The sequence below is a fragment of the Biomphalaria glabrata genome, chromosome 10 (assembly GCF_947242115.1).
Source record: "Biomphalaria glabrata chromosome 10, xgBioGlab47.1, whole genome shotgun sequence".
Taxonomy (NCBI): Eukaryota; Metazoa; Mollusca; class Gastropoda; family Planorbidae; genus Biomphalaria; species Biomphalaria glabrata.
In genome coordinates this window covers 39,698,645-39,710,064 of record NC_074720.1, presented here as the reverse complement: position 1 = coordinate 39,710,064, position 11,420 = coordinate 39,698,645, and the positions used below count along the sequence as shown (strand labels likewise).

General features: G+C 38.3%; 1 protein-coding gene across 2 annotated transcripts in view; it reads right to left on the bottom strand.

Annotated features, from left to right (window-relative positions):
* Nucleotides 1–10,157: 10,157 nt before the first annotated feature.
* The window catches only part of LOC106063613 (uncharacterized), a 27,355-nt gene continuing 26,092 nt past the window's right edge, over nt 10,158–11,420 (bottom strand). For both annotated transcript variants that reach the window (XM_056044889.1, XM_056044890.1), the window contains one exon: nt 10,158–11,420. This exon is cut by the window's right edge and continues 214 nt beyond it. The gene's annotated coding sequence lies outside the window, so the exon portion shown is untranslated.

Sequence of the window (11,420 nt, the reverse complement as noted above, 5' to 3'; positions counted from 1 at the left end):
AAAAAAGAAAACGGTTAATTCCCTTGACGTAAATTCATGAACAGTACTAAAACAAAATTATTACAATGTTAACATAATCAAAGGGAAACAAATTCAATAAAAGTGAACAGAAGAAAAAGATTTACATAGGTTTTTCCCCCTTGTATTCAACTGAAACGTCAAAAAGTGAAAGACAAAATGAATTGAATGTCTCATGATTGTCTCGAATCTGAATTGACGAAGACGCTCACGACTTGAGTTTGGAATGTAGTGGACCATCTCCGGTCAGTGTCTCTGCTTGGTTTGATTTCAGCTGCTGAGCAATCGCCGGCCATGAACTAATGTGCACAGCAAACACAAAATGGACAGTGTCCACGATACAACTAAAGTGGATGCTCCACCCATTTTGGTCGTCATCATCATCGGAGCTTGGGTCATGGCCATCGGTGATTTCGTCATCCCATCCATCGGTTCTTTGGCCGGCATGTCAGCTTTGGTGGGCATTTCCATCATTGAATCCATCGTCGCGGCCAAAGTGGTACCTGAAATTGAAAAAAAAAAAAGTTTTGCGAGTGGACATTCTGCCTAAGCCAACTACAACTCTTACCCTGTTCTTTAGTTCCCCCTCAGAAATCTGATAGGGCCAGGAGGGTTCCTTATCCTCCTAATCCAATTGACTCAAAGCTGGAGTTAAGTGAGTTACCACGACAAGGAAAACAACATCAAAAAATGGACGAGTCTGCCATTGAAGGAGGTTCTAAACAGGCCAAAGGACAGGGAGGAATGGAGAAAGACGGTCGACGAGTCTTGCTTGGTGCCCCAACGGTCTAACAGACTAAGGGATAGGTAAAGGTAAAATCCAGGCCTCAACATAATAAGAGAAGAGGACATAGGACAAGAGAAGAGGACATAGGGCAAGAGAAGAAACACACAGAAAAAAAAATCTTTCAAACATGGATTTGTGACGTGGCAACGAGCTATTAGTCTAAACTGCCCACAGGTATCGACGCTGCAGACCATTGTTCAGGCCTCCTATGACAAAGTGGTCTCAATATTATTCGCCATGTTTCTGACGTAATGTGGATGGAATTAATACAGTTGTGTTTGCAGTCAAAACATTTTGTACAAAGCCGATTCTTTTGTTGAAGGAACAGTGGATTGGAATTGTTTTAATTTGTTTTAGGTGTTCAATAAAAGAGTTGAAGAGAGACAATGTTTACATTCCGTTCCCAGACTTAGATGTAAATCTACAATCTATATTCTCACCGTTTAAACTAAAGTAGGTCCTCCATGTTCATGCGTTATTCTAAGGTTTTAGGCCAGCATTTCTCAATTAATGGAGCGCGCCCTCCTTTGTGTGGCGCAACATGCTCACAAGCGAGCGCGAAGTCGGTCTTTTTGTTTTAATTTGTTGTACTTGCATTTACTACCTAGGCTTAAAAGTTTCAGTTTTTAAATTCAGTGTGTCTTTCTTCTTCTAAGAATCTTAACTCTTTTTCTCCGTAATTATTTACCACATTCTGTTGGAATCAACGTTGGTATCGTCAGTTAGGAGAGAAAGAGTTAAGACCATTCACTCTGTTTTCGTAAAAAGTCTGCATTAAGATCGATTCAAAACGCTATGGCCGCCTCTCTTTAAGGTTGCATACATAGGCGTAATGGGTGGGACATCAGATAGAGTCACATTCAGACAGGCGCCAAAACAAATTGCTGTTGATATTTTATTTCGGTAACACATTCTAAGGTTATTTGCATTATATTTATAATTAAATACTTTTTATTTATAAGCCTTTATTTATAAGCCTATATTTCTATGTTATGTTCATGTTGCTCACTGAGCCTCTGGGGGTGTACTTTGTTTTAAATAGTCTTGTTTCATAATGTAAATCTAGACTTACTAATGTTATCAACAGATGTTAATACCACAACAGCACCAGTATGTCTGTGAGCTTGTGTTAATTGGAGTTTTAATTGAATATGAGGAGATAACACAGTCTTGTCTCTTTCTCAAAAAAAACTCACTTTCTGGATCTAGTTAGTCCCAATGTAGCAAATAGAAATTATACTGTAAAACTGGATACACAGTCTAGACCGATCCTGATTTAATGACAGTAGTAAAAAGGTAAAGTTCCCCTTTCAGATCTTGAGATCTATTGGGTAGATGATGCTAAGGTCATCTGTTTCAGTGGCCGACGGTTAAAGAGGGTGCCATGTAGCCAACACAACGATTTACTGTCACTAATAAATTCCATCACCCATTAGAGTTGGGTAGACTCGGGGGCGTCCAAGAATTTCAGCACCCCAGTATTTACCGAGATTCGAACTTAAGAACTAAGCCAGCACGACCATTGATTTAAATTAGAATGAGTTATTCCTGATGTAGCAAACACAGTTGTAAAACTAGATATCTGGACAGATTTCTTAATTAGGTATAGTCCTAATGTAGAGTTTAGAATCTTGATAGTAATAAAAATAGATATATAGGCAGATGAGAGAGAAAGAGAGATAGATAAATAGATAGATCAATAGATAAATAGATAACTACCGGGAATGAAAGAGAGAGAGAGAGAGAGAGAGAGAGAGAGAGAGAAAGAGAGAGTTAATGCAATATAGATAATAAAACTATATATTTAGAAAACACTATTAGTAAGATTACTAAATTTAGAGACACTTCTGGACAGGAAATTAAAAAGTAGCATTAATACATAGCCTACTACACTGAACCATTACATACAAACATGAAAACACGACATTTTGAACCTTATAAAAGACTCAGAAAGACACATATGCTAGAACAATTCGTACAAGTGCTTGATCTTCGCCTATACTATCAGAGCATGGAACGGGTTACTTGAATCAGACAGGAAAACTAAAGCCAATAACTTAACAGTGTCTTTGTTTATGCATGTCTTCTGCATATTTCACATGATGAGATGTAGATCGATATAGATTTAGAATATTCTTCACTTAGATCTTTTTTTTTTTACATTAATTGAAGATCTAGATCTAAGTAACTAGATCTAGATCTTCAGGGCGTATCATAGATCTATAAGAGTATAAGTATATCTATATCAGTATTATCAGTATACTATATAATTAGAGATAGATCTCTATTCTCTATATCTCTGTTCCAATCTAGATCTAATATACTCTAGAAATGTACTCGAACCGTTGTTCTATCTACTCTAGATCTAGACTAGATCTATAGTGTGAATAAGGCATACACTATATAGACTCTATATAATATATTTTATATATAATAATAATATAGATCTAGATAGATAATAGATCCAGATCTCTAGACTCTAGATTTAGATCTTTCTTCTAGTCCAGACAGTCAAGATCTAACTAATGTGCTCAAGTCGTTGTTTTATCTACTAGATCTTAGATCTTGATCTAGTGCCAACTTACCTATGAACATGATGCCACAGATACAGAACACAGCAAAATGTGTCATGGTCAAAACTTAAGTCTTGGGGGGTCCCACAAAAAAACAAAACCAAAAGTTTACTTTTCACCTTTTCCCAAGCAGTCACCTCTTTGAATCAGAGCGCTGTTAGAAACGGAAGTGACGTCGTGGAGCTTTTTCTGACGACTTTCACATATTTTTTCATCAAGAAAGAGGCTGGAGAGATTAAACGAAACAATCCATTTTAAAAAATTATTCCATTTTTGAAAATCAACAACAAACAAACATATATGTTTTGTGCTAGATTAACACGCGAAAACGCTTCAAAGACCAGCCTTAGGCGTCAACTTTCCTTGGCTGACATAGAAGAGAGCACCTGGTTGCATGCGGCTTCAGAACGAGACAGCTGGAGGTCACTCACGAAGGCCGCGGGATACACATTTGAGACCAAAACAAAATCCGCTGCCGAGGACAAACGCAGACGGCGAAAAGAAAATCTAAATCGACCACCTGATGACAATGGTTATGCTTGCCCTGGTTGTGGCAAAATATGTAGGTCACAGCTGGAGCTGCGCGTAGTCACGGGAAATACTGTACTCCTTACTAATCTTCGGACTCGAAGACAAACCTTATTATTATTAGATTAAAATTATCTGCGTAGCCACGTGAAATACTGCACTCCTCATTAATCTTCGGACTCGAAGACAAGCCTTATATAGTTTAACTATCATAAATCTAGATAAATATCAGATATTGCAATAGTTTTTTTTTTTATCTCTCTCTGGCCTCCTTCAGTCGTAGAACGACTATGGTTCATCTCGAACACTTTGTCATATGGCTGTGGAGCCCTGTTTTGGAGAGGCACTCCCGTAGTTGTTGCAGTCGCTTCCGTCACCTTTGTTCTTGTACTGGGTGATGATCATAGCATCCCGCACATTCTGTGGCTTTGCATTGATCTATGGCTTTGTTGAGTTCTTGTAACCGGTAACTGCCACTTCCCTGTTTTTGGCCGGCGCCAAAGGCGAAGATGGAGTGTCCTCTCCAGTTTTTGGGTTTTCGCTTTGGAAAAGCTACTGATCCCAAACTGTATCGGACATTCCGTTCCTTTGGTCTCATCAGCTGAACGGAGAGGGGAGAACTGCTGTGTGGGCGACATCGTTCCGACCATAGACAATGCCGAGGCTTTCATCTTCGCTTTTCTATTATAATAGAACAAAAACTTGAAAATTGTTATTGAAGTTGAATTCTTCATTATCAGAGCTTCATCCGGCTAGCATTGATGAAATGTAATCTCACCCCTGTTTTTCGCTTTTAAAAATCAATACTTGTTTTCCAAAATATCAATCACATAGATCAGTACTTCTAAATAACGAAGTAGGAAACCGTTTTAGGACATCCATACAGTTGAATGGCCATCAAAAGTTGAACTTTTCAATCATACAGTTAAATGGCCATCAAAAGTTGAACTTTTCAATCATACAGTTAAATGGCCATCAAAAGTTGAACTTTTCAATCATACAGTTAAATGGCCATCAAAACTTGAACTTTTCTATCATACAGTTGAATGGCCATCAAAAGTTAAACTTTTCAATCATACAGTTGAATGGCCATCAAAAGTTAAACTTTTCAATCATACAGTTGAATGGCCATCAAAAGTTAAACTTTTCAATCATACAGTTAAATGGCCATCAAAAGTTGAACTTTTCAATCATACAGTTAAATGGCCATCAAAACTTGAACTTTTCTATCATTCAGTTGAATGGCCATCAAAAGTTAAACTTTTCAATCATACAGTTGAATGGCCATCAAAAGTTAAACTTTTCAATCATACAGTTGAATGGCCATCAAAAGTTGAACTTTTCAATCATACAGTTAAATGGCCATCAAAAAATTGAACTTTTCTATCATACAGTTGAATGGCCATCAAAAGTTAAACTTTTCAATCATACAGTTGAATGGCCATCAAAAGTTAAACTTTTCAATCATACAGTTAAATGGCCATCAAAAGTTGAACTTTTCAATCATACAGTTAAATGGCCATCAAAACTTGAACTTTTCTATCATACAGTTGAATGGCCATCAAAAGTTAAACTTTCCAATCATACAGTTGAATGGCCATCAAAAGTTGAACTTTTCAATCATACAGTTAAATGGCCATCAAAAGTTAAACTTTTCACTCATACAGTTGAATGGCCATCAAAAGTTAAACTTTTCAATCATACAGTTGAATGGCCAGCAAAAGTTAAACTTTTCAATCATACAGTTGAATGGCCATCAAAAGTTAAACTTTTCAATCATGCAGTTGAAGGGCCATCAAAAGTTGAACTTTTCAATCATACAGTTTAAGGGCCAACAAAAGTTGAACTTTTCAATCCTACAGTTGAATGGCCATCAAAAGTTGAACTTTTCAATCATGCAGTTGATGGGCCATCAAAAGTTGAACTTTTCAATCCTACAGTTGAATGGCCATCAAAAGTTAAACTTTTCAATCATACAGTTAAATGGCCATCAAAAGTTAAACTTTTCACTCAGACAGTTGAATGGCCATCAAAAGTTAAACTTTTCAATCATACAGTTGAATGGCCAACAAAAGTTAAACTTTTCAATCATACAGCTGAATGGCCATCAAAAGTTAAACTTTTCAATCATGCAGTTGAAGGGCCATCAAAAGTTGAACTTTTCAATCATGCAGTTGAAGGGCCATCAAAAGTTGAACTTTTCAATCCTACAGTTGAATGGCCATCAAAAGTTAAAATTTTCAATCCTACAGTTGAATGGCCATCAAAAGTTAAACTTTTCAATCATGCAGTTGAAGGGCCATCAAAAGTTAAACTTTTCAATCATGCAGTTGAAGGGCCATCAAAAGTTGAACTTTTCAATCCTACAGTTGAATGGCCAACAAAAGTTAAACTTTTCAATCCTACAGTTGAATGGCCAACAAAAGTTAAACTTTTCAATCCTACAGTTGAATGGCCAACAAAAGTTAAACTTTTCAATCATGCAGTTGAAGGGCCATCAAAAGTTGAACTTTTCAATCCTACAGTTGAATGGCCAACAAAAGTTAAACTTTTCAATCCTACAGTTGAATGGCCAACAAAAGTTAAACTTTTCAATCCTACAGTTAAATGGCCATCAAAAGTTAAACTTTTCAATCATGCAGTTGAAGGGCCATCAAAAGTTAAACTTTTCAATCATGCAGTTGAAGGGCCATCAAAAGTTGAACTTTTCAATCCTACAGTTGAATGGCCAACAAAAGTTAAACTTTTCAATCATGCAGTTGAAGGGCCATCAAAAGTTAAACTTTTCAATCCTACAGTTGAATGGCCAACAAAAGTTAAACTTTTCAATCCTACAGTTGAATGGCCAACAAAAGTTAAACTTTTCAATTGGAGATATTAATTACAAAAAGAAACCCACGTTTTTATTTATTGGAATCCGGCATCATCATGGGGTCCAATCGCAGAACTTTCCCTGTCCCTAATCTCTTGGTTTGTGATGCGGTCTTTGAAAGTGATGCCTAGAAACCTTCTGTAACATCTCCATTCCATTGCTAGGATCCTCCTCTCAAGCTCTGCATTCAACGTTCAAGACTCAAAAGCATGTAAAAATATATCCACAGATTTTCCTGCATTTATCTTTACAACATTTATGCTCTGAGGGAAGTTTTCAATTCAAGTTTTGGAACTCTCCATGGAGCGAAGACAAAGTTGTGTTTGTTAAAGGCACTTTAGAAATGAAATCATGACTATATATTGCAATCTGTTAGCTTTTATGAATGTTAACTGGGCGCGACATGGCCTAAATTGTGCCGATGTGCCTAAAAAACTCAAATACATAAACGTGAACTGATAAAAATAAAGAAAACAATGTCTCCGACATATGGTCACCGTCTAAAGGGAAGCAACACTAGAATAATACAATCTTACTTCCATCCTCGCTTACGCTCTTGTGGCCAATGTTTATTCAATCTGTTCTATATATAAAGAGAGGCTTGTGTGAGATACATCCTGAACGCTACAACCTCCGTCCTCAATAACCGGGACAGACAAATTTATATTTATTTGCTGGGTCTCCTTTAAGAAGCTCAAGACCTCAGGTTCACGTGTTTACTAAAATTCTATGTAGAGTTTACCCCAGTTAAACAGTAACAGAACATCACACCGGAAACTACGTATCCCACACGTTAATAAATATATGAAAAAAAAACAAAAAACATCGAAATAGTTTGAACAGTCAATTTTAAAACAAAATTAGATTTAAATATATTTATTGCAGGTGGTGTAGTCATTAGTTATCGTGTGGCTGAGAACTTAGAAGAAGAAAAACTCGCATTCCCTTTCATTGCGGCTTAGCCTGAATAAGAGCTTCAAAAGTCTAAACCAAGGCCCCGAGTCGGCGAAGGGGAGAGACCCTTAGGTAGCTATTAGGACACAGCGCTACATCCTGTCAGATCCTGAAACGCTGCTGATGTCAAACTGTATCGGATATGTTCTATTCCTTCAGAGCCAACAGCTGCGTCAAAACAAAAAGAGGGGGAAGGTAGTTCCATGTGGGCGACATCGTTCCAACCCTAGCTGATTACCTGGCCTTCATCACATTCAATCATCGTTCCAACCCTAGCTGATTACCTGGCCTTCATCACATTCAATCATCGTTCCAACCCTAGCTGATTACCTGGCCTTCATCACATTCAATCATCGTTCCAACCCTAGCTGATTACCTGGCCTTCATCACACTCAATCATCGCTCCAAACCTAGCAGATTACCTTGGCCTTCATCACACTCAATCATCGTTCCAAACCTAGCTGATTACCTGGCCTTCATCACACTCAATCATCGTTCCAACCCAAGCTGATTACTTGGCCTTCATCACATTCAATCATCGTTCCAAACCTAGCAGATTACCTGGCCTTCATCACACTCAATCATCGTTCCAACCCTAGCAGATTACCTGGCCTTCATCACACTCAATCATCGTTCCAACCCTAGCAGATTACCTGGCCTTCATCACACTCAATCATCGCTCCAAACCTAGCAGATTACATTGGCCTTCATCACACTCAATCATCGTTCCAAACCTAGCAGATTACCTGGCCTTCATCACACTCAATCATCGTTCCAACCCTAGCAGATTACCTGGCCTACCTTCACCCTAACCCTAGGACACAGCGCTACATCCTGTCAGATCCTGAAACGCTGCTGATGTCAAACTGTATCGGATATGTTCTATTCCTTCAGAGCCAACAGCTGCGTCAAAACAAAAAGAGGGGGAAGGTAGTTCCATGTGGGCGACATCGTTCCAACCCTAGCTGATTACCTGGCCTTCATCACATTCAATCATCGTTCCAACCCTAGCTGATTACCTGGCCTTCATCACATTCAATCATCGTTCCAACCCTAGCTGATTACCTGGCCTTCATCACATTCAATCATCGTTCCAACCCTAGCTGATTACCTGGCCTTCATCACACTCAATCATCGCTCCAAACCTAGCAGATTACCTTGGCCTTCATCACACTCAATCATCGTTCCAAACCTAGCTGATTACCTGGCCTTCATCACACTCAATCATCGTTCCAACCCAAGCTGATTACTTGGCCTTCATCACATTCAATCATCGTTCCAAACCTAGCAGATTACCTGGCCTTCATCACACTCAATCATCGTTCCAACCCTAGCAGATTACCTGGCCTTCATCACACTCAATCATCGTTCCAACCCTAGCAGATTACCTGGCCTTCATCACACTCAATCATCGCTCCAAACCTAGCAGATTACATTGGCCTTCATCACACTCAATCATCGTTCCAAACCTAGCAGATTACCTGGCCTTCATCACACTCAATCATCGTTCCAACCCTAGCAGATTACCTGGCCTTCATCACACTCAATCATCGCTCCAAACCTAGCAGATTACCTGGCCTTCATCACACTCAATCATCGCTCCAAACCTAGCAGATTACCTTGGCCTTCATCACACTCAATCATCGCTCCAAACCTAGCTGATTACCTGGCCTTCATCACACTCAATCATCGTTCCAACCCTAGCTGATTACCTGGCCTTCATCACACTCAATCATCGTTCCAACCCAGGCTGATTACCTGGCCTTCATCACACTCAATCATCGTTTCAACCCTAGCTGATTACCTGACCTTCATCACATTCAATCATCGTTCCAACCCAGGCTGATTACCTGCCCTTCATCACACGCAAGAAGATGGGACCATAGAGAGCTACGACTGAAGACGGTCAACCCACACATATAGTCACACACACACATAATAATAATAATTAGGCTTGACTTCGAGTCCGAAGATTAATGAGGAATGCAGTATTTCTCGTGGGTATGCAATCACAGCTGTGACCTACATATTTTGCCACATCCAGGCATGATCCAGGGCAAGCATAACCATTCTCCGCCAGCGGTCGATTAAGATTTTGTTTTCGCCGTCTGCGTCTGTCCTCGAATGTGGACAAATGTCTCAAATGTGTATCCCGCGGCCTTTGTGAGTGACCTCAAGCTGTCTCGTTCTAAGGCCGCATGCAGCCAGGTGCTCTCTTCTATGTCAGTTAAGGCAAGATCGATACATAGATAAATAGATAGATAGTTAAATAGATAAATAGATAGATAGATAGATAGATAAAATATAGATATATAGATAGATAAATAGATAGATCAATAGATAGATAGATAGATAGATAGATAGATAGATAGATAGATAGATAGATAGAGATATACTTTATAAAAAAAACATGTACAGACATAAATACATTTTGTTCTCGTATTTTATTGTCAATAGAAACTTGTACAATGACCTTAATATACTGAAGTTCTTAATTACTAAACAGTGTTTCAGGTGTATTTATAAAACTCACTACAAAAACATTCTTCCAGTGCAAGAAAAAAGCAAGAATAAGAAACTATTTGAGCAAGCTGTGACTACGTATTTCTAAAACATAACTACACTAAGTGACATTTCTTGGGTTCAACGTTCCAGGTGACAATTAATCGACTTAGGTGATTGATACTCGAAAGTTAGTTGTCATGATGGTAGCCATGATGGTAGCTGACATTTAAGTCACGTGGTTGCAGATAAAAATAGAAAGACGCTTTTGCTTCTAAGTGGGAAACGATTGTGGGGTAGACTTATTCAGGAGTTACTGACCCTGATAGCAGCACATTTTTGTTAGATATGTCTTGAGAGCCAATACTCGACTAAAGTTCACACAATGCATGGCAATTTTCTCTATTGTAACGGATTTCTGTCACTTTTTCCATGGATCTCTGACACCACCCTCTCTTCATGGCGACATATTTTTGTCACCGCCCTCTCTTCGTGGTAACAGAACTGTGTAACCCCCCACCCCCCCTCTCTGTGACGAAAGGCCCTACGTTCATTAAAAAAATATTCTAACATGCTAAGATAAGAAGTCTTGGAGGGACCAGCACTGATTCCGTCAATATCTTAAACCATAAATGTACATCTATAGAATTATTATAACACATATGGACTAATAAATATTTGAAACTGATGGCAAGACTGCAGCGATTATAATGAATACAAACATTAACCAAGCCCGCGTACATTCTCATATAAAGTGGCCGAAGGAAAATTTATCCTACTGGTGCACATTAAAATATAATATTTGTATCAATTGTGAAATATTTTTTTAAAATATATGCCAGCATTTTTTTCTTTTGAATTTATAAAATAGAAATAATTTCCTTGAGAAACAAGTTTGCTTTTTTTTTTCTCTACAGACTGAGTAAGACTGCAAGTGCTTTAATGGGATTAAAAATGTAAAGCTTTACATTTCTTTTATCTAGACTATTTCCTGATAGTCACTACATTTTATATATATACGTAGAGAGAGAGAGATGTAAGGAGAGAGGGAGAGACTTACTTGGACATCTACGCTTGCTTGAATATGTTAAAATTACAATGTAAAAAAATAAATAATTCCCAATTGCACTGCTGCAGCACCCCCAATCTCAAAATTATGTTGTTCCGACTATGCCACTATCCTACA